This window comes from Sus scrofa, chromosome 2 (assembly GCF_054392235.1).
Source record: "Sus scrofa isolate SSC_HxYL_T2T_F1_AM1 chromosome 2, Sscrofa_HxYL_maternal_Yorkshire_Landrace_v2.0, whole genome shotgun sequence".
In the NCBI taxonomy this organism is placed as follows: domain Eukaryota; kingdom Metazoa; phylum Chordata; class Mammalia; order Artiodactyla; family Suidae; genus Sus; species Sus scrofa.
In genome coordinates, this window is record NC_139384.1 from 106,337,323 (window position 1) to 106,359,576 (window position 22,254).

The following is a 22,254-nucleotide window of genomic DNA, read 5'->3' on the forward strand; positions in this document are numbered from 1 at the left end:
CGGATCGTTAACCCACTGAGCGAGGCCAGGGCTCAAACCCGCAGCCTCATGGTTCCTAGTTGGATTCGTTAACCACTGAGCCACGACGGGAACGCCTTTTATTTTTATTTTATTTTTTATTTTTTTGTTCAAGATTAAGAATCAGAAGTACAGATTTTCAAAAAAATTGTAGATGAAGTCTTCTACCTCTCTTTCACATCTATTCTCTATTCTTCCTTCTAGGTATCTCTGCTGAGGTAGTTTAAAGACATAATGTGGGAGTTCCCGCTCAGTGGGATGGGGATCGCGGCATTGCCACGGGCTGTGGTATAGGTCGCAGACACGGCTTGTATCCTGCATTGTTGTGGCTGTGGTGTAGCCCAGCAGCTACAGCTCCGATTCAAACCCTAGCCTGGAAACTTCCATATGCTGCAAGTATGGCCCTAAAAAGCACAGACACACCGTGAGAGAGAGAGATAATGTATATAAAATATTTAGCACAAATCCTAACATAGTGAATGCTTCAGGAGTAAAACTACCAGCTTTCCTAACTATCTGAATATAATCTACTTCTGAAAACATGTGGGAAGGCAAACTGTGTGCAGCAAAATCAAATATTTTATTATTTTAAAAGGGAAAAATAATAATACATTCTTAGTACATGTAAAAAACATAACAGTACGTGTTTATTTAACATTTAATGAACACATTAGTTAATACGTTGGTGTGGATTACAGACAGTATCAAGTACAGATTGCATTTTCCTTCTACACTGCAATAAATATGTGTTCTAATGAAAATAAGGTAATGTGTAAAAATACATATTGAATGCAACAAATATAACAAATTAAACAAATGAGGCTTTATTTTTTTTAAATGGTTATTTTCTAGAGTGAGGTTTAGTGGTGCAGGAGACATTTTCACTTAACAATGCATAGCACCTTCAAACCAGGCAAACATAAAGCACTGTCTTATTCAGAGAATATCTGAGATGTGAATGCAATGTATTCTGCATCTTCTTGTACAACTCTCAGGAAATTACATAGAGATTCATTATAACAAACAGATTCAAACAGTAAATTGGGGGTTAAATGTATTTAAAAGTCATAATTATTACTAACAGTATCACGTGGATCTATGGTATAACTGAAGAGTGCTATTGGTGCGGGACATGAGCAAAGTAGAACAGTGGTTCTCAACTGGGAGTGATTTTGCCTCCCGGGGCCATGTGGCAATGTCTAGGGATGTTTTTGGTTGTCACAAAATACGTAGTCAAGGATGGTCCACAAATCAAAAGGTCAAGGATGCTGCTGAACATCCTACACTGCAACCCCCACAATAAAAACAATCCAGATGTCAATAATGCTGAGGGTGAGAAACAAAAGAACAAATCAAACCAATATTTCAGAGGAACTCAATTGGAACAAGGAACAGATTGAATATTGCAAAATCAAAAGTTGGAATGAAGTGATGTTATTAGTTTGAGAAACTATAAGGTGGCTCTTTTCATCAAAAGTGCTAATAAATGCAAGAAAAGGAGCTACTTTGGGAAGGGACAATGTGGAAAAATATCGTTTAGTTTTTACTATGTCACTTCAGGTATGGATGAAACATCAAAATATATGAAATAATTTTAATTAGTGCAGGAGGTTTTGTCTAAATTTTCTAGTTAATTTTTTAAAGCACTTAAATACTCTTCAGGTGTAAGAGTAAGTCAACTAACACATTTGAGCTCTAACTCTGTGCTATGTATCATACATTTTTCACATGCAATCTCAATCTTTGAGGAATTACTAGAGAATGCTATTACTACTCCATTTTATGGATGAGGGAAATGAGGCTTAGAAATGTTGAGTGACCAAGATCATATGGTTCATTATTAAATCATTGTACTAGGATTTAAATCAATGTCTTCTAACCCTAAGTCCTGGGCTCTTAGCTAAAATAATTTTCTTCTGTTACTCATGCATGCTCCAGTGATTTCAGACAATCCCCTACAACCATATCTTTACTGGGCTTAATAAGTAACTTCCCCCAGCTACAAAATGCACATATGCGTGCATGTACATGCGTATACACACACACACACACACTTTTTTTTTTTTTGGCTGCACCCATGGCATGTGGATTCCTGGGCTAGGATCAAACCCAAGTCACAGCAGTGACCCAAGACACTGCAGTAACAATGCTAGATCCTTAACCCTCTGCACCACAAGAGAACTCCCACACTCAAAAAAGTACATCTTCTTCTTCTTCTTTTAAAAGATTTTTATGTTTTCCCTTATAGTTTATTTACAGTGTTCTGTCAGTTTCTACTGTGCAGCAAAGTGACCCAGTCATACATATACATACATTCTTCTTCTCACATTATCCTCCATCATGTTCCATCACAAGTGACTTGATATAGTTCCCTGTGCTAAACAGCAGGATCTCATTGCTCATCCACTCCAAATGCAAAAGTTTGCATCTATTTCTTCTTTTTTTCTTATGTCAACAAAGAAATTTAGAAAACATAAAGCATAAGTCAGGATGATAAAATCATCATTAATTCCACTAAGAAATATATACTACTAAATAACTTTTAGCTACTGATTAGAATTTTTACTGTTTTTCTTTGGCTCTTTTTTCTTAGGCTGATGTATGTGATATTTCTAAAATGGGAATCATGAAGAATTAGAATGAGGGGAGAAAGGGGAAAATGGTACACAAGCTTGAGAATTAACTCTCAAATTCATAAAGAAGAAACTTGGGTGAGGTGGGGGTGGAGAGAGAATGGAGAGAGGGTAATTTCCAGAACCTCTTTTTGCCCAAGGAATACTAGGAAGTTAATAAATCTTAGTTCATCTGTCATCTCTATGTTCTGCTAATGACAAGATTAAATTGAAGCTACACTCTCCTGAGTGCTTATCATTTGCAAATGCAGTACTAAGAGCTTTACTCACATTATCTCATCTTATCCCTGCAGCAACCTTGAGTAGGATATTATTATATCCAACTTAGGGAAGAAATTTAGGCTTAAAGAGGTTTTAAAAACTTGCAAGACTCCACATCTGGTGAGTGGAGAAACAGGATCCAAAAAAGCAAATCTGTCTGGCCATGGATGCAGTGTTCTTTCTCTTTGCTAGGCTGCCTCCTCTCTCTGAAGAAAATCAGGCATGGAAAGTATATAATTCAGGAAAGCAGTGCTGAAGGAGATCTTGGGATCTCTGACAGAGGGTACTTTTTCATGGTTACTAGTTCCAACTTCCTGCTCTTTTCCATTTGTAAGAGTGGGTTAATATTTGGCTTCGGAAATGTGGTTATAAGCTTGAGTCATAGATGCTTTATATTCGATTCCACTAAAAAATATAGCATGATAAGGAATACACATAAGACGATCAATATGTGCCTAACACATAGCAGGCTCTCAACAGTGTGCTGGGAGTTTCCTGGTGGCCTAGTGGTTAAGGATTCAGCATTGTCCTGCTGTGTCTTTGGTTCAATCCCTGACCCAGGAACTTCTGCATGCCGTGGATGCAGCCAAAAAAAAAAGTGTGCTGAATTCATGACCAGATGAAGGGGACTCTAGCAAACTGGAGCAGCTTTAAAAATAAGCTGAGCCAAACTCCTACTGAAGTTTATCACTTCTTTATTTAGAATATTTGAATTTCAACAGATGTTGGCTGATGGAAATTACTACTCCCTGCCACCTTTCTTAAAATCAGACCACTGCTTTTGGAAAAAAGAAGGATATTAGCGTTTAAAATTGTGTAATTACAAATTATCACATTTTGGCTCAAATTTAAAGTAAATAAATATATTCCTTTGGTTTTGACAAATGATTTGAAAACACAGTCTTTGGCTTTGAGGTTTAGGTTGTAGGAAGGAGCTATTGTGGAAAAATAAATAATAGTTTAGGTGTATTTTCCCAGATAGCCCTCTTAGCTGGGAATATTCTACTTATCTGTGGAAACATGCTCTCCCAGTGAAGGTCCATGCAAACCACTGGTTTATAGGCTATATTAGTCTAGTGACTCACAGACATTTTTAAGCATAAGTGTTGTGTAATAGTCTGTATTTATTTTCATGATAAATGTTTCAGAGCTACTGTTCTCTGGGGTTTTCACATAAAGGAAGATACTTATCTCATTGGAATTTTAACCACACTACAATTAAAATCAAATGCAATCAATAAAATATTAATGCAAGTAGGTTTGAAGATCAGCCCCTTAAAGGTTAGGTCCATATCTATCATTCTTTAACTTTCTGAAGGTCAATATATAGCAGAGTCAATGAGTTAACCAGCAAATCAGAAACATAATATCTGTCTAATTGTGGGTCTATTAATAATTCCTTAGGTAAAGCACATGACTTGATGAGAGTGTATGCTGCCTCTTCTTTTAAACCGGCTGCCAGACTGGGTTGCTACTTCAAAGTCTGAGATTATTGAGCTATACATACACACACACACACACACACACACATATATATATATGTATATATATATATTTTTTTTTGCATTTTTTAGGGCCCCACCTATGGTATATGAAATTTTCCAGGCTAGGGGTCAAATTGGAGCAGGAGCGGGATCTGAGCCATATCTGCAACTTACACCACAGCTCACAGCAACGCTGGATCATTAACCCACTGAGAAAGGCCAGGGATTAGACCTGTATGCTCATGCATAGTCAGGCTTGTAATTCACTGAGCCACAATGGGAACTCCCTTGAACAATATTTTTAATGCTAGATATCAGTGTAATTCCATAGGGAGTAGACAGACTCATAGGATGTTAAAGGAAGAAATGGGGCTATACAGATTCCATCTCACCCTTTCTTTTAGAGAAGAGGACACTAAAAGTCAGTGACAACACTTGAGTTGCCAAGTCACACAGTTGATCGTGGAGCCAGACCTGGAACCTGGGTCTCCTGGTTCCCAGGGCCTTGCTCTCCCAAACACAAGCCATTGAATATTAAGATCCCAGCCCAGGATCTGGTTTGGCAGATACTGTGGGTAATTTGTGTTCATTCTTTTCTAAGCAGACTGAAGTAGGAATGAAGTAGGTGAAGGCATAAGGGAGCAACAGAAGCTTGCACTAACTGAAAATGCAATCTTACATTTCTCACAAAATTCAGGTGCCATAGGGACTGGGGGGCTATCTCTTTCCCACTCAGAAGTGAGTGCCTGAAGGGACTAGCACCAACTTTAATATCATGAAAAGTATCACCTCCTCTAAGTCCCAGGCAGATGGCTGGAAACTCCTTGGAGTTCCTGCCAAGTAGAATGGATTATTGAAAAATACTGCTATCTTGATTGTCAGGATGGTATTTTATGTTGGCAAAAGAAGTCAAAAAACAACAATGAATTTCCCCACTCATTTTCCATTGCAATTTGCTCTGTGAGTTTGCCTTTTTTTTGGTCTTTTTTTGCCATTTCTAGGGCCACTCCTGCAGCATATGGAGGTTCCCAGGCTAGGGGTTGAATCAGCCGGCCTACACCACAGCCACAGCAACACGGGATCTGCGCCACGTCTGCAACCTAACCACAGCTCACAACAACACCGGATTCTTAACCCACTGAGCAAGGCCAGGAATTGAACCCACCTCATGGTTCCTAGTCGGATTTGTTAACCACTGAGCCACAGTGGAGACTCCTGTGAGTCTGCTTTAATTGCTCATTTTACTTCATGCTGGATAACAAAGAGATTCTAAGCTTTTGTCATGGGTGTGACTCCAGCAGCACTCTACAAAGGCGAAAGCAAAGTTTTTGAACTGAGGTTTTACTGTGTCTAACTGTATAAGCTTATAGCAAAAAAGCCAAACACAAACAAAACTTTAAATGGAAAGGGCTATTCATTTCAGTGTTTAAAACATTCACTTTCAGAGTTCCCTGGTAGCCTAGAGGGTTAAGGATTAGACATTGTCACTGCTGTGGCACAGGTCACTGCTGTGGTACAGGTTCAATCCCTGGCCTGGGAACTTCCACATGTCATGGGTGAGGCAAGAAACAAACAAACAAAAAATTTATTTTCATCATGTAAATGATCACTGGGCAGTTAGAACAAGTTCAAGATGTTGGAATAAGTTTGGCAGTAGTATCAAAACTATATCAATTTACTATCAAAATATAGCTACTTTGTGAAACTGATCATAGCATTTGCCTTTCAACTCTGCCAAATATAATTTTGATTGATTTAATGACATTTTCCAATTTGATTGCTAGATAAAGGTCTTCTGTAATAACCAAATCAAGTTGACCACTTGAATCTGCACTCCTGCTCTTATTCAGAGTTCCTCATTACCTTTTCATGTCTGAACAAGGTACCCAGAGTCATCAGTAGAGAGAAGAGTCAGTTCTTTCTACAAGATGTATGTGGCTCAGCTTTTCAAAGCACCAGAAAAAGACTGTACCTCTGTATCCTTTGTATGTCTGTAAACTGAAGTTACTGATTTGCTGTGTAATAAACTGTTAGAGCTGGCAGAGGCCTTGGACAAATACAACTCAGTATTTCCCAATTTGAGGGATGTGTACCATTGGTGTATACAAGATAATTTTAGGAAGCATATCAATACTGAAAGACACAGTGAAAAAAGTCACTGCATTTTAGGAGTTTTGAGACTTCTAATTATATCAAGAAGGAAGTCTCAGGCTGGTTCTGATGAAAAACTATGTAACGGTTTTCTTCTTCCTTTTTAAAAAATAGAAGGCAGGCCTCAGGCTCCATTGTCAGCAGACAACGAAGTGGAGCCAGAACTTAATAATACTGTATGGTCTTTGTTAAATTAATTTTTTCTATTCCACTTCATTAAAATAATTTTTTCTATTTATGGCAGGGACACGAAACCTCCTTTTAATACATATACATTTAAATTAAAAACAAGTTAAAGCCAAAAAGTTAGTAAAAAGTGCCGCAGTGACATTTGCACAGTAGTCCAAATATTAAATAAAGGCTGTTGTCACTTTTATGGTAAAAATCCTGAAGCTTCTGTGGGAGCTGGAGACCAAATCCTTCAAGGGACAGATGGGAAACTCATAGCCTTTAGAGGGCAGAAAATCCCAAAGTCAGGACTGCAGTCCACAGTCTACTCATTCAAGTGGATATCACCTCTTCATTTGAATCATTTCCAAAAAATAACTGCTTTAAACCATTTTCCTCAAAATGGCCTTTCCCCCATCACTTTGTGAACAATATACATTAAGTTTGAACTTGAAAAACAATAAAACATATTTCTTCACTCCCTGACTGGATAAGGTTATTGAAGAGGAACTATAAATATTAGGAAAATTAAAGTAGATTAATGAGACATGAGTTAGTTAAAAAGAGAAGAGGGAAAAAAATTCCTCAGTATAAAACTTTAAATTCAAAACTGAACAGTAGGTTGTTTTTTTTTCTCTCTCTCTTTTGAGGCTGGTTTGCCTAAGTAAATCAAAATGTTTTATTTTGTTTTAAATTTACAAGTCTTGAATACTTGGAAACACAGCAAGACTCATTTTCTAAGCGATAATTTTTTTAAAACATGTACAAGCTTTCACTGAAATTCAAAACTAAATGCTACTAGGAAAAGGGAATATTTAAATTAAGAGGACATTATGCGTCTTGCAAATCTTTTTTTTTTTTTGTCTTTTTAGGGCTGCACCCTTGGCATATGGAGGTTTCCAGGCTAGGAGTCCAATCGGAACTATAGCTGCTGGCCTACACCAGAGCCACAGCAACATGGGAAATGGGCCTATGCCAGAGACACAGCCACATGGGATCTGAGCCGCATTTGCAACCTACACCACAGCTCATGGCAACACCAGATCCTTAACCCAGCAAGCGAGGCCAGGATTGAACCCGTGTTCTCATGGTTGCTAGTCAGGTCCATTAACCACTGAGCCACTACAGGAACTCCTGTCTTTCACATCTAACAAAATGTAATAAAACTTGCAGCCTGAGAAAAGAATCAAGATGCTTTTGTGAAATCCAAAGATTCCTGACAGAAAGTATTTCTGCAAGGTCTGAGCAGCATGCAGGCACAACCTCCTTCTACTGACAGAGACTCATGGCCTGTGAAGGTACTGACCACTCAACTGAGTAGATATTCTGCAGGACAAGGAACAAAATTTCAGAATGACAGAATGGTCACTGGACTAGTGACTTTTTAAAAACTTAAATAAAAGGTTTCCTTTTATCATCTTGTCCGCTTATTTTGTAAACTGACTCCTGTCTCTCTCATTGGGGGAGTGGAGAAAGAAGAAGTAGGCAGCAGGGTCAAGCTGGTTAGTCAATCAATTGGGTATTATGATCTATACTGCATATGCAAAGAGGTAAAAGATGGTATGCATTTAATATGCTTAAAAATTCCAGCCAGGTGGGAACTAATTCCTTAACTTCATTCTATCTCAGTTTCTTTTGTTCGAACAATGGGACTAATAAGCATCTGTGTCACTGAGTTGTCTAAAGGAATAACTTAAGAGCCAGTAATGAAGTATTTGGTCCAAGGTTTGAAGTGGGAAATAATTAGGCTGATTCTCTTCATGTCTAAATAACATCCAGATTGTGAATAAGGGGCAGAGGAAATTCACTACCTCCCATATAGCAGATTCCCGTTTGCAGATCTTTGATATTCTCCTCCTGATCCTGAGTACTCAGGTGAATAGCCATTAGGGGGGTTTTAGTGTCTGGGAAATTCCAAGAAGCCTTATTTTCTGCACACCATGGACTCAGTGAAAGGGAGGCTGCTGGGCATAGCTCATCAGGGAAGCAGAACTCTGCTATGTCCTCTTAGATTTCCTTCTACAGATTCATGAGTAGACTTGTTTCTGATGTAGAATATCTGAAGAGAGCAGAAATGACAGCCATGTGAAGCTGGGGAAGCACTTGTGAGCCATTGTCACAAGGGCCTGAAACTCATCTTTACAGTCCCTTGACTCAATCATGAGATGACCATTCACCCAAGAGTACCCCACAGCACACCTTGCACCCCACACCATGCAGGAATCCATCTCAGGTGCCCCATCTTTATAACCTTCCCTCCTATGATCTCCCTTGAAGAGAAAGAGGAGGGTAGATGGAAGCAACACTATTTGTGTGTGAAGATGCCGTTTTAACAATGCGTGTCAGTATGAGTCAGTTTAGCTTCTGTGACCCAAAAATGGTCTTTCTATCTTTGCTCTTGCTTAGAAGGTTCATCTGCTTTATGTGTCCTGAACAATCTCCCCTGGTTCAGCAGTGAGGAATCAGACACAAAGGGCTCTTTACTGATGTATCAACACCAAGTCATGTCACAGTTGCATCGTAATTGGAATAGACTCCAATACTCAGCCTTTCATTTAGATCCTTCCACTACAATGCAATTCCCAGTAGCATCTTCTATCTTAGTGGTTACCCTTTCCATGTTAGCTCAGTTCTTCCTATCCTCATCATTTGTGAAGGAAGTTCCAGTGGTTCCATTTAGAGATAAGGCAACTGAATCTCCAGGATCCAGGAGAGTAAAGTATATAAGGCATATTTCATTTTATTGCACTTTGCTTTATTGTTCTTCATCATATTGTCTTGTTTTTGTTTGTTTACAAATTGAAGGTTTGTGACAACCCTGAATGAAGCAAGGCTATCAGCATCATTTTTCCAATAGCATTTGTGCCTCTGTCACATTTTGGTAATTCTCACAATATTTCAGACATTTTCATTATTATTATATTTGTTATGGTGATCTATGATCAGTGATCTTTCATGTTACTATTACAATTTTTTTCAGGGCACTGCAAACCACACCCCTATGAGACAGCAAACTTAATTGATAATTGTTATGTGTGTTCTGACTGTTCCACTGACCCACCATTCCCCAGTCTCCCTCACCTGGGGCCTCCCTATTGCCTGAAACACAACAATATTGGAATTATGTCAATTAATAATATGATGACCTCTAAGTGTTCAATTGAAAGGAAGGGTCACACATCTCTCATTTTTAATCAAAAGCTAGAAATAGCTTAGTGAGGGAGGCATGTCAAAAGCTGAGACAGGCCATAAGCTAGGCCTCTTGTACCAGTCAGCCAAGTTGTAAATGCAAAGGGGAAGTTCTTGAAGGAAATTAAAAGTGCTACTCCATTGAACACATGAATGATAAGAAAAGAAAACAGCCTTTTTGCTGATATAGAAAATGTTTTAATGGTCTGGATAGAAGATCAAACCAGTCACAACATTCCAAAAGCCAGAACTTAATCCAGAGCAAGGCCCTAACTCTCTTCAATTCTGTGTAGGCCAAGAGAGGTGTGGAAGCTGCAGAAGAAAAGTGTGCAACTAGCAGAGGCTGGCTCATGAGGTTGAAGGAAGGAAGCCATGTCCATAACACCAAAATGCAAGATGAAGTAGCAAGTGCTGATGCAAAAGATTCAGCAAGTTGTCCAGAAGATCAAGCTAAGATCATTAATAACTGTGGCATCACTCTAAACAACAGATTTTCAATGTAGACAAAACAGGCTTCTTTTGGAAGAAGATGCCATCTGGGACCTTCATAGCTGGAGAGGAGAAATCAGTGCCTGGCTTTAAGGTTTTAAAGGATGGTCTGACTTTTGAATTAGGGGCTAACACAGCTGGTGATGTTAAGGTGAAGTTAATGCTCGTTTACTATTCTGAAAACCTTAGGACCCTTAAGAATCATGCTAAATCTACTCTGTCTATGCTCCATAAATGGCACAACAAAACCTGATGACAGCACATCTGCTTACAATATGGTTTACTGAATATTTTAAGCCCATTGTTGAGACCTACTGCTCAGAAAACAAGACTGCTTTTAAAAACTACTGCTCATCAACAATGCACCTGGATGAGATCTGCTGGAGGTGTGTGTATAAGATTAATGTTGTTTTCATAGTTGCAAGCACAATATCCATTCTGCAGCCCATAGATCAGGATTAATTTCAACTTTCAAGTCTTATTAATTAATACATTTTGTAAGGCTATAGCTATCATAGGTAGAAATTTCTCTAATGGATCTGGGCAAAGTAAAATGAAAAATTTCTGAAAAGTTCACCATTCTAGATGCCACTAAGAACATTCATGATTCAAGGGAAGAGGTCAAAATAACAACATTACCAGGAGTTTGGAAGAAGCTGATTCCAACCCTCATGGATGACTTTGAGAGCTTCAAGACTTCAGTGGAGAAAGAACTACAGATGTGGTGGAAATTGCAATAGAACTAGAATTAGAAGCTGAGCCTATAGACATGACTGCATTGCTGTAATCTTGTGATACAACTTTAACAGGTGAGGGGTTGCTTCTTATGGATAAGCAATGAAAGTAGATGAAATATATTCCTGGTGAAGATGTTGTGAAGATTACTGAAATGACAACAGAATTCTTGGAATATTACATAACTTAGTTGCTAAAGCAGTGACAGGGTTTGAGAGGACTCAGTTTTTAAAGAAGTTCTTCTGGGGGCAAATGCTACCAGACAGCATTTCATGTTATGGAAGAGTTGTTTGTGAAAGCAAGAGTCAATAAGGCAATCTCCATTGTCTCATTTTAAGAAATTGTTACAGCCGGTCCAACCTTCTATAGCCAACACCCTGATCAGTTAGCACCTATCAACATTGAGGCAAGATTCTTTACCAGCCAAAAGATATGTATGACTTACAGATGGGCAGCATCTTTTAGCAATAAGACAGTTTTTAATTAAGGTATGTACATTATTTTTTGTACATAATGCTATTGCATACGTGATAGACAACAGTTTAAACATAACTCTTATATGCACTGGGAAACCAAAACATTTGTGAATCGCTTTGTTGAAATACTTTATTGCAGTGGTGTAGAACCAAACCTGCAATATCTTCAAGATTTGCCTGCACCTTAGCGGATGGAGGAGAAGGCAGCTAAGTTAGCTATATAAAGTACTGATTCTTTTCAAGAAAAAAAAAATCACTTACTTTTGATCCTAAGGTTTCTGACTCAGTGGACACCCATCTTCCATGTCAATCCTCGGTAACTGGCCTACTGCTTGGTTCTTCTTAGCAAATACAGGTCACGTTACTTAGCTGAATTGAAGTCACCTGGATTTTTTTCTATTACCACCCCCACCCCTGCCAACAGCACACATACCTTTGCCCTTTCACCAATCACAGAATTTACTTGTTCTTTATTATCCTTTAAGTACTTGGAGAGTTTAAATAATTCTTTAAAGCACTGTCATTTGCAACTTTAATAATTCATTTGTAAAAAAAATTAAAAATTTGTAGTGAGATATTCTAAATGGAAAACATTATTTGATCTTTTGGTTTCATCATATTTGCTTGAGGAAATGACTAGGAGCTTAAAATCTATTCTAATGTCGTCCCCTCAGATATATAATCTTCAAAGAAAAAGTGAAGACCTTGCAATTGTTTGGCACTTGGTCTTGCTAAGCAGATGCCTTTACCTTTTATATGTTTTTCTCTTCTTTATTAGCGCTACAGCAGATAATTATAATCAAGTAGCCCAGGACCATGAGAATTAAATTATCTTGAGTAATAATGTGTTTGATTTTTGCCCACTCTGAAAGGACAAGGATATAAGGCCAAAAGGGACATTTTTCTTTCTTTCATCCCTCTTTGATGAGTGGTTTCTTTAATAATAATAAAGAAATATCAAATTTTAAGGCGACTTTCTTTTTCATGGTTTAATTCCACATCCCATTTTAGGGAGAAGGAGTCGAATTCTGAGAGATAACTAATGCATTCATTAATTATTGACACTGAACATAATGTTTGCTGAGTATCTAATATATCTAATCAGACACTCTACTCAATGTTATGTAGACATGTAGATAAATGTAGATGAACAAGACACAGGCCTTAGAATTTGACCAAGGAGAAATGAGGGTAAGAAATTAATTACAGGCAGGTGTTTTAATGACAAAGTTGGGAAAGATTTCACAGAGGAAATCTCATTGAATACGGTCCCAGAAACTGTTTGCTGTCTTTGAGGGGGCAAGAACATTCCACATAGAAGGAATAATTATGCAAAAGTATAGAAAGATGTTAAGCTGAAAACTTTAAGCTCAGGAGGTAAATACCTCAAAAACTCAAATTTGAAGTCAAAGTTCATCAAATTATTTTTCTCTCCTCAAGTCCTTTAAGAAGTCTAATTTGTTAAGATCGTGATGTCATTTTAATCGGATGCACTGTTTAATTGCTCCAATGATCAGACTTAAATAGTCTTTTCACAGTATCCCTCCTCCACAATCTCTGGTGGGCCACAAAGGTACCAGCAGAGAAATGAACTGACATTAGGAGCCCTGCTTGGTGACAGACTGGTCACTTCCTCCAAAACACAGATGTTCATGAAAGAACTATTATAAAACGGCATGGAATTGGTAATGAAACCTGAGCTTAGTGGGTCTAAAGAGTGGGGTTGAGGGAAGGTTTTAAAATTCATATAACCTCATATATCTGAGGCAGAGAGACAAGGATGTGAATGTGGAGGCCTGAGTTTCTTTTCTTTTTTTTTTTTTTTTTAATATTTTTTTAAATTTTCCCACTGTACAGCAAGGGGGTCAGGTTATTCTTACATGTATACATTACAATTACATTTTTTCCCCCACCCTTTCTTCTGTTGCAACATGAGTATCTAGACAAAGTTCTCAATGCTATTCAGCAGGATCTCCTTGTAAATCTATTCTAAGTTGTGTCTGATAAGCCCAAGCTCCTGATCCCTCCCCCTCCCTCCCCCTCCCATCAGGCAGCCACAAGTCTCTTCTCCAAGTCCATGATTTTCTTTTCTGAGGAGATGTTCATTTGTGCTGGATATTAGATTCCAGTTATAAGTGATATCATATGGTATTTGGCATCTATCCGGAAAAAACTCTACTTAAAAGAGACACATGCACCCGCATGTTCATTGCAGCACTATTCACAATAGCCAGGACATGGAAACAACCCAAATGTCCATCGACAGATGATTGGATTCGGAAGATGTGGTATATATACACAATGGAATACTACTCAGCCATAAAAAAAAAGAATGACATAATGCCATTTGCAGCAACATGGATGGAACTAGAGAATCTCATACTGAGTGAAATGAGCCAGAAAGACAAAGACAAATACCATATGAGTTTCTTTTGCAAATGATTGTGCAGGGTAGTGAAGTTGCCACAGAAGTGCCCTTTGTATCAGGAGACATTTTTGCATGGTGTGAAGTGGTTGTACATGTCTAAAAAGCATTAGGATTATGTTTTTACTTTCCTTATGATAATAATTTTACATTTAGGTAATTAAGTATCACTGCACAGCATATCATCTACTTTCGTTACCCTCATGCACTCATTTAAGATGATTCTATGAAGCAGACTCTTAAGTGCTCGGCATACCAAAAAAAAAAAAAAAAGCCATAATTCCTTCCCTTAATCTACCATCATGAGACTGGAAAGAATATGTTACTGTGCTGAAAGACAGTCTTTAGACTTTAGGAACTATGGTCACTTTGGGATGGTACTACAGCCATGGAAATGGCTAAAGCTCAGGGTTAAGTGAAATCATTCCAGTGGAAATTATACCCCATTTAGGTGTTTGAAACTTACCTCCTTAAGAATGGGTAAACTTTTTTCTCATAGGATATAGTAGCCTGGACATCTTCAGAAGTCTGGAAATCTCACGATGACACAGAAGTGGGTGTCCAAGAACATGAATAGAAAAATATTTCAATCTTCAGGACACTTGCCTACTCTTCCTTCTCCAGCCATACCCTTCAAAGTAGTTTATCAGAATTAGTGCTCTCTTTAATAAGGAAATAATGAGCTGACTCTAATTTTACTATACATCATAAGTAAACTATTAGGTACGCCCCTGATTAGCCTATCTTGTAGGCTATACATAGGATTGCCATGGAATTCCAGGAGTTCTTGGATCACATTTTGAGAACCACTACCCTACTGTACTTTACTTCACTGTGCTTTGTGCTGCTGTCTTATTGGAGAGTATACGTCTGGGATATGCAGATGGAAAGTTCATGCTTCTAATAAGACCTGAGATGGAAACTTAAAGTGTGCGACTTTTAGGAAAACTTCAGAAAAACTTCAGGCTGTTATGTTCACACTTCACTCACTAAATTGCATGGGAATGATTTTCTTCAGAGTAAGTTTTGGTGTTTTGGTATTTTGGGTTTTTTTTTTTTTTTTTTGAAAATTTAAGAAGTTTCTTTATTTTTCATCTTTTATATTCAGCATTCCAGCTATATCTGCATACTTTTATCAGAGATGCTTAATCTTTTGTGGTTCGCTTTTCAAGAAGGTTGAAATGAGATTGGGTTTTCTGTGACTTTGACTGGTAAATAAATATGCAACTGAGGTAAAGTCCACCTCATTTTAAATCTGCATTTTTCTCAGAGAATGCATATTTACCAGTCTCTAGTCCCAAATTTTTGTCATCATTGCAGTAGTCTCTGGTCAGGTGCAGAGGTAAACCACATGCACGTGCGTGTGCGCACACACACACACACACACACACACCCCATCTTGCACATCCTCCCCACCAAGATATAAAGTTGAGGAGTTTGTCACCCTAATTGCCACTTGTTGAAATTCTGATTTCAAAAAACAATGAAACAAATTGAGAAGTCCTTAGGTTTTACTTCGTCAAGCACTTAGCAAGAGAAATGAGCTTAATTTGAAAAATGGTGGTGATAGGGACTAGATTTCCTGTCCAGCAGGGAGATTTATAGCATGAATATGATGCCAAGAAATGAAGCAATAGGGTACTGTGTGTGATTTTTTTTTAAAAAAAAGGTAGAAAATATGCTACAGGACTCCTGGACCATTATTTTAACTTCTTATATAAATATGGTTTAGTTCACCATCACCTTTTCCAATTGTTTTTATGTTCAGGTCCAAAGCACAGCCTCTGCTTCCTTGTTTGAAATGCTACCAACTGAACCAGGATTTTCACTAATACAATGTTTACAGTGTCCAGAAGTGATGGTAGGAATATAGGTGTCTTTTGTTATTTGTAACTAGACATACCTCAAAGAGGTGCCCCGTTAGCGCTGGCTTAGCTTTTGAACAAAGTCAGTTAAAATATTATACTTTTTAGATTCTCCATGAAATTTCAATATTTCTACAGAATTATTATAATTAGGTAGATAAAATAGTATTATCTTTTTATTTCTAAAACTATAATTTGCCTACCTAAATAGATTAGGAATTAAATCACAGTTTCTGAATAAAAAGCTGTTTTATTTTTCAGGCCAGTTATAGAACCACTAAACATTTGGAAACATACCTAAAGCTTTTAAAGTAAATTTTATACTTAGAAAACTTTAAAATATTTTAACTGCATTAAATATGATATAGTGGTTAAGAGCAAAGACTCAGAAAACTCAAATTTGAGTGTGAATCCTAGTTTCATGAATTATCTCTATGAACTTGGAGAGTTGCCAGACCTCTCTATGCCAGTCTCCTCATCTGGAAAATGGGGATAGAAATAGATCCTATCTCAGAGGTTTGTTGCAAAGATGAAATTAGTAAATATTTGTTAGAGAGAACAATGAAATTAAAATGTTTACTCTTGCTGATATGGCTTTTCACAATCATAAACAGTAGTTTGAGAAGGAATAAAATAAGAAATATGAACAGTATGGCCCAACCAAACAGAAGGAAGCCTTTGCAGATGCTAGGCTGCGAAGAACACCTTTACATCTTTGCTCCACTCTAGGAACCAGGATGTTATCTGTAAATATTATTTAGTATTCCTGATTCAGGCATCTTTCCTTAATAATATCTGAAGACAAAGTTTTTAAATACTTAAAGATCATCAAAAAGCTAATTAAGAATAATTTGTGCTGGATTAACTGACCTTCCACATTATTGTCCAGGCTTCTCTAGTCTTCAAAGTTGATACATTTGACCCTTTTCCTTCCCATGCTTAGCTGTTGACCTGTTTCATCATTCTTTCTGGTCTGATTTAGTTCAAATCTGGATCATCATTATCATACTTCTTTGTCAACTACCCTTTGCTGCTCTTTCTCCCTATCATCTTAATTCCACTTTCCCCAAACTCAAAATGAATTTTTTAAAGGAAAATACACCATCCCACTTCACCTGGTTGCTTTTATCCAGCTGCCCTGCTTCTAACCACATAAAAGACATATTAGGTGTCAGCACAGTGTATGATGGTCAATGTTCTGTCAGTTCTCAGTGGTAACAATCCTAGTTAATTCCTCACCAGCACCTCTATATAAAAGTAGGAAAGGACGGTTTTGTAGTACAATATAGTAGTTTAAAGATTTTGGTCTGGTCTTAGAGCTTGAAGTCACAGGTTCGAAGAAAAGACACCATATATCTTTGGATCTGAATTGGTGACCTAGACATGAGCTCTAGCACCTGCTAAATACCCGAGAGCTATTCTAACCCATGAAGTGGATACTCAGTACTTGAAAACAGAAGAAAGAGAAAAAGGACACAATGAAAACCAAGCTTGAACTAAGGACCTTTAGAAAATCACTCTACTTGCCCAACCAGGCTCAGCAGGAAGACCTGCTTTATTGAATCCATACACCATCAGAATTCCTTCTGAAAAGACACTCTGTTTAAAAAAAAAAAAAAAAAAAATCCTTGGAGTTCCCATTGTGGTGCAGCAGAAATGAATCTGATAAGGAACCATGAGGTTGCAGGTTTGATCCCTGGCCTTGCTCAGTGGGTTAAGAATCTGGCGTTGCCATGAACTATGGTGTAGGTCGCAGATGCAGCTCAGATCTGGCATTGCTATGGCTGTGGTATAGGCCGGCAGCTGTAGCTCTGATTTGACTCCTAGACTGGGAACCTCCATATGACTCGGGTGTGGCCCAAAAAAGCAAAAGAAAAGAAAAAAAAATCCTTGTTCAGCAGAACAAGGACCAAAGATGGTAATAATTCATGTCCTCATCCCTTTCTTTGTCCTTTTTTTTCACTGAAATTCAGGCAAAGTAGCATGGAGAACAGAGTAAGGCATCATGGTAGAAAGAACTCTAGACTAGATGATGCGCTCAGGGTGTGGCTTCAAGGTCTGTTACTTGGGAGAGTCATTTCTCGCCTTGAATTTCAACATCTATTCTTGGGAGAAGGTAATAGTATGTACTTCACTGAAATGTGTAGATTAGATGAGACCTCCATTTGTTGCCATAGTAATTTTAGACCTTATTATTGTTTTTTTACTAGCAATAATTAATTTTTATGTTATAGATATGAACAATTAAGGTCCCCAAACTAAACTAGATATATGATTTCCTTGTCTTTTTGTCCCAGAAATTCATAATCTGCCTATTTTCTGAGATATGGTATATGGTATGCACAGGGCTTAAACATTAGAATATGAGAGGTCTGAAGACAAACTCTGGTTAAGGCACTTTGAATTCACTTATTAGTCAGTGCTAGTCAAGTTTCTGATCCTTGGATTTCCTATCTGTACTGTGGGGCTTTACAACACTGATTTTGCAGAGATGTGGAGAGGATAAATGATAATGTAAGATGGTGAATAGCATAGTGAATAGCTCACAGTAAACAACCACTATATTATAGGATATTTTTTGGTTTCTGCTTTTTTTATACCCCCTTATTACCACCCATAACATGGGGCTGCCTTTGTTAGCAACTGCCTTATAGTTCCTCGAGCACTGTGCTTAATATAGTAAGTGCTGAAAGAATGGGCCTTGAAAAGATGAGTCATTTTGATGGATAAAACATTAAGTGTTAACAGAGTGGGCTCAAAAATTCTTTTGCATTCAGATATCCTAACTAGAAATTCTTTAGAAGCTCAAGTTTCTGAGGAATATAAACACTAGTAAGATGTGTTTACTACCTTCAGGAAGCTTACAGTTTAGTAGGAGGCATTTCTTTTACTGCTATCTGTGTCCAACTGAATGTTGTGTTTATATGGTGACTAGGCTGTGAAGTAAGAAAAGGGAAAATACTTTCGGAGATGAGACTGAAATCTTTGAAATCATCCTTCCGTCCAAGGAGATGAGTGACTAGGAACTGGGTTGGGGGGTGGGGTGGGAATTAATGTATTCTATATGTCAGTCACAGTATTAGGCAATTCTCAGTCACTGTATTAGTTAATTCTAGAAGCAATTCTATGAGATGGGTTGCAAAATGTTGACTTTGTGGTTGAAAACAGTTGGTATCTCAGAGAAGTAAAATAACCCTAAGATCATAAACCCAATGAGCACTGGAGCTGGAATGTCAATCATTAACTCAGGAAATGGAGTTGAAAGTGGGTTTTTCTCAATTTAATATAAAAAATTTTAATCTGAGTATCCCACCTTCTCCAAAAATTTCTTGTTTTCCCTTCTGGATTTTTTTCTTCCCTTTTCTGTTGGCCCCAACAATGAGTTCAATTATGGATTTTGGCACCTTCTGATCAGGGCTATTTGCAGTCTTCTGTGCATGTAATCCAGAGGGCTTATCTTATTTTTAACCTGCATACCTACAGCAATACAAACTGAAAGATATTTCAGATGTGCCAGTATTTAGCATACATATGAAAGGAAACTCACCCATCTACATTAATTTAATTGTAGAAATATAGAACAGAAAACATCATAATTAAGATATGACTCAACCATTTATCTTTTTATTTAACAAATACTAGTGACTATCACTCCCACACTCTCAATAAATCACAAATTTTTATTTATTTTTTTATTTATTTATTTGTCTTTTTTGCCATTTCTTGGGCTGCTCTTGCGGCACCTGGAGGTTCCCAGGCTAGGGGTCTAATCGGAGCTGTAGCCACCAGCCTACGCCAGAGCCACAGCAACGCGGGATCCGAGCCGCATCTGCGACTTACACCACAGCTCACGGCAATGCCAGATCCTTAACCCACTGAGCAAGGCCAGGGATCGAACCTGCAACCTCATGGTTCCTAGTCGGATTTGTTAGCCACTGCGCTACAACGGGAACTCCCACAAAATTTTAAAAAGCAGTTTTAAGTAGTCAGTATAGTCAGCCAGAAGTACCAAATTAACATGGCTTAGCAGAAAGGATATTTTCCCCTTCTGTATCAACAAATTTGAGGATACCCTAGGATAGGTAAAGAAGAAGGAAGGAGGGGCGAAGAGATTGGGAGTCTGTTTCTTTCTCTTGTTTTTCTTTTCCTTTCCTCCCTCTTTCCTTCCTTCCCCCTTTTCCTCCCTTCCTTCCTTTTCTTTCTCTCTCTATTTCTCTTTCTCTCTTCCTTTCCTTTCCTTTCTTACTACTAAAACATTTAACATGAGATCTATCCTCATAACTAGGGATCTGCTGTACAACTGAGTCTCTCTTTAAAAAAAATTCTGGTAAGCCCCTACTACCTACTTCACCTTCTCTTTGGGCAGGATCTATCAACCTGGTTACTTCTAGGAGCAAGGAGAGCTATGCTGTGGTTTGGATTATATGTGGAAGAAAAAGAAAAATACTATCAGAGAAGCAGAAAGAGGTCTTTTTAGAATATCAAGAATTTTAGTTTTCCAGCCTCCTAATAGAGGAAAGCAAGGGAGAAAAGGGCTACAAATGGCTTTGAGGAAGCTCTTAGTTTATCCACAATGTTGGCACAGGACCTTGGATCATGTTTGATGCCACAAAGGGCATTCTGGTCTTTCTACTTACTATGAGTTTCATTCAAGTTTCTTGACCTCTGTCAAGTGTAGCTGCTCTATTAATAAAACAGAGATAATTACAGTGCTGATTTTAAAATATTCTTATGACCATTTTATAAGATGGTGAATGAAAAAAAAAGTGCTTAACCTCGTGCCCGGCACACAGTAAACTTTAACAAATATAAGCAACTAAAAAATATAATCACTGATATTATAAATTATAACATTCGTACTTCTTGACTAGAGCAAGCCTTTTTACATGATCTGCATATTGCCTTTAGTTTCTTGTTTTGTTTTCTTGTTTTTTGTCCTAGGAATACCCTTCCTGAGGCCAAGATGTGTCCTCTGGAAAGATACCCATGACACAGACCACAGTGGACACCAACTCAGATACTGAGGGAAGGTTCCACGACAGCTGAACATGGACAGCAGACATGCTGAACACTGAGCCCCTTAGTACAGAGCTGCTAAGCTTTCCTCTCAAGCTGACGGGGGCTGGTACTGCCTTGAAGCCCTGGGAGATGCCATGCCAATTCCCAGCAAGGTCTTTATTGTTGAAAGTCTTGCACGATGACATCTTTATTCATGTGAAAATACAGGATGAATTTCAACTATATGATATTGTTTATGTTCATTAGAAATGTTATTTGTCTTTACCAAGTCTGGTTTCAATGAACCGGCTATGTAATGGATATTAAATAAACATGGAATTTTACATGTTCATAATATTTGGTTTCTTGTTGTGATTTTGATGAACTACACTTTCAAGCACTGTCAGTTCATCCTTATTTACAAACGAAACGTTCGCTTGTAGCGGAGTGATGTAGTGACTTGCTTTATTTTAAGATAAGTCAACTTTTCTATTCAATGTTTAATGTGAAACTGACTCAAAATGTTCTTTTAGGTCATTTACATTTCTCTCTGTATAACATGCATTATACTATTTTAACTTAATGCTGTGAGCTATATAAACCAAAGACATTCTAATTCTGTTTTTAATGTACTTTTCCAAGATAAATAATTTATAACACACTAATAAATGTAAGGAGCTCATATTAAAAGACTTATATTATATGACCTATTGAAATTGATCTATGGAAACTGACTCTCTTAAAAGTAATTTTATGAAATTATTTTGTATAAAATTGACTTTCTTATATGAAATCTTGACAACAAATATAAAACAAAAAGAATTTGAAATCTCTCTCTTTGCCCTTTTACACATTGAAGAGAAGTAAGTAATCGAATACTTTCTAACTTTATGATTTGGGTTTTTTTTTTTTTTTTTTTAAAGAAACCAGCTGAATAGTAAACATTGTGGTTGCACGTATCAGCTCTGGCTACCTATTTAAAATAAAAATTCTTTTCAAAGTACACCTAGTCTTATGACATTTTTAAATTGATAGAGTGGATTAATTGGAAAATATTTTCATTTGCCATTTCTTGGGAAGAAAAAAAATTTTTGGAAGACTGAAAATAAGTAGTCATGAGCCTATATTCCTTCATTCTGAAGCCTCACTTAATAACATGCATCTCGTAAGCACTCACATGCATCACACAGATCAGAAAAGCTATGACAGAGCAAACACATATTGCAAGTATTAAAGTTCCTTTAACTTTGAAAGGGCTTATTTAAAATGGGTGCTTATGGCATACTGACCACCTAATGTTATAACATACATATCAGTGTCTTTGATACTCTGTCTTTTCAGGGAGGCACCAGGCAAATGTTG

General features: G+C 37.5%; 1 long non-coding RNA gene across 16 annotated transcripts in view; it reads left to right on the forward strand.

The window, feature by feature from the left end:
* LOC106509498 (uncharacterized) overlaps window positions 1–21,895 on the forward strand; it is a 42,640-nt gene extending 20,745 nt beyond the window's left edge. For 5 of the 16 annotated variants that reach the window (XR_014838243.1, XR_014838242.1, XR_014838239.1 and 2 more), the window contains one exon: window positions 10,198–12,572. This is a non-coding gene — a long non-coding RNA (uncharacterized LOC106509498). Of the gene's footprint in view, window positions 1–222; window positions 3,798–6,180; window positions 6,373–7,888; window positions 8,130–8,344; window positions 8,591–10,197; window positions 12,573–20,835 lie in introns of those variants that run through there. The other 11 variants (XR_014838244.1, XR_014838240.1, XR_014838241.1 and 8 more) reach the window with 9 other exon arrangements.
* Window positions 21,896–22,254: the final 359 nt, after the last annotated feature.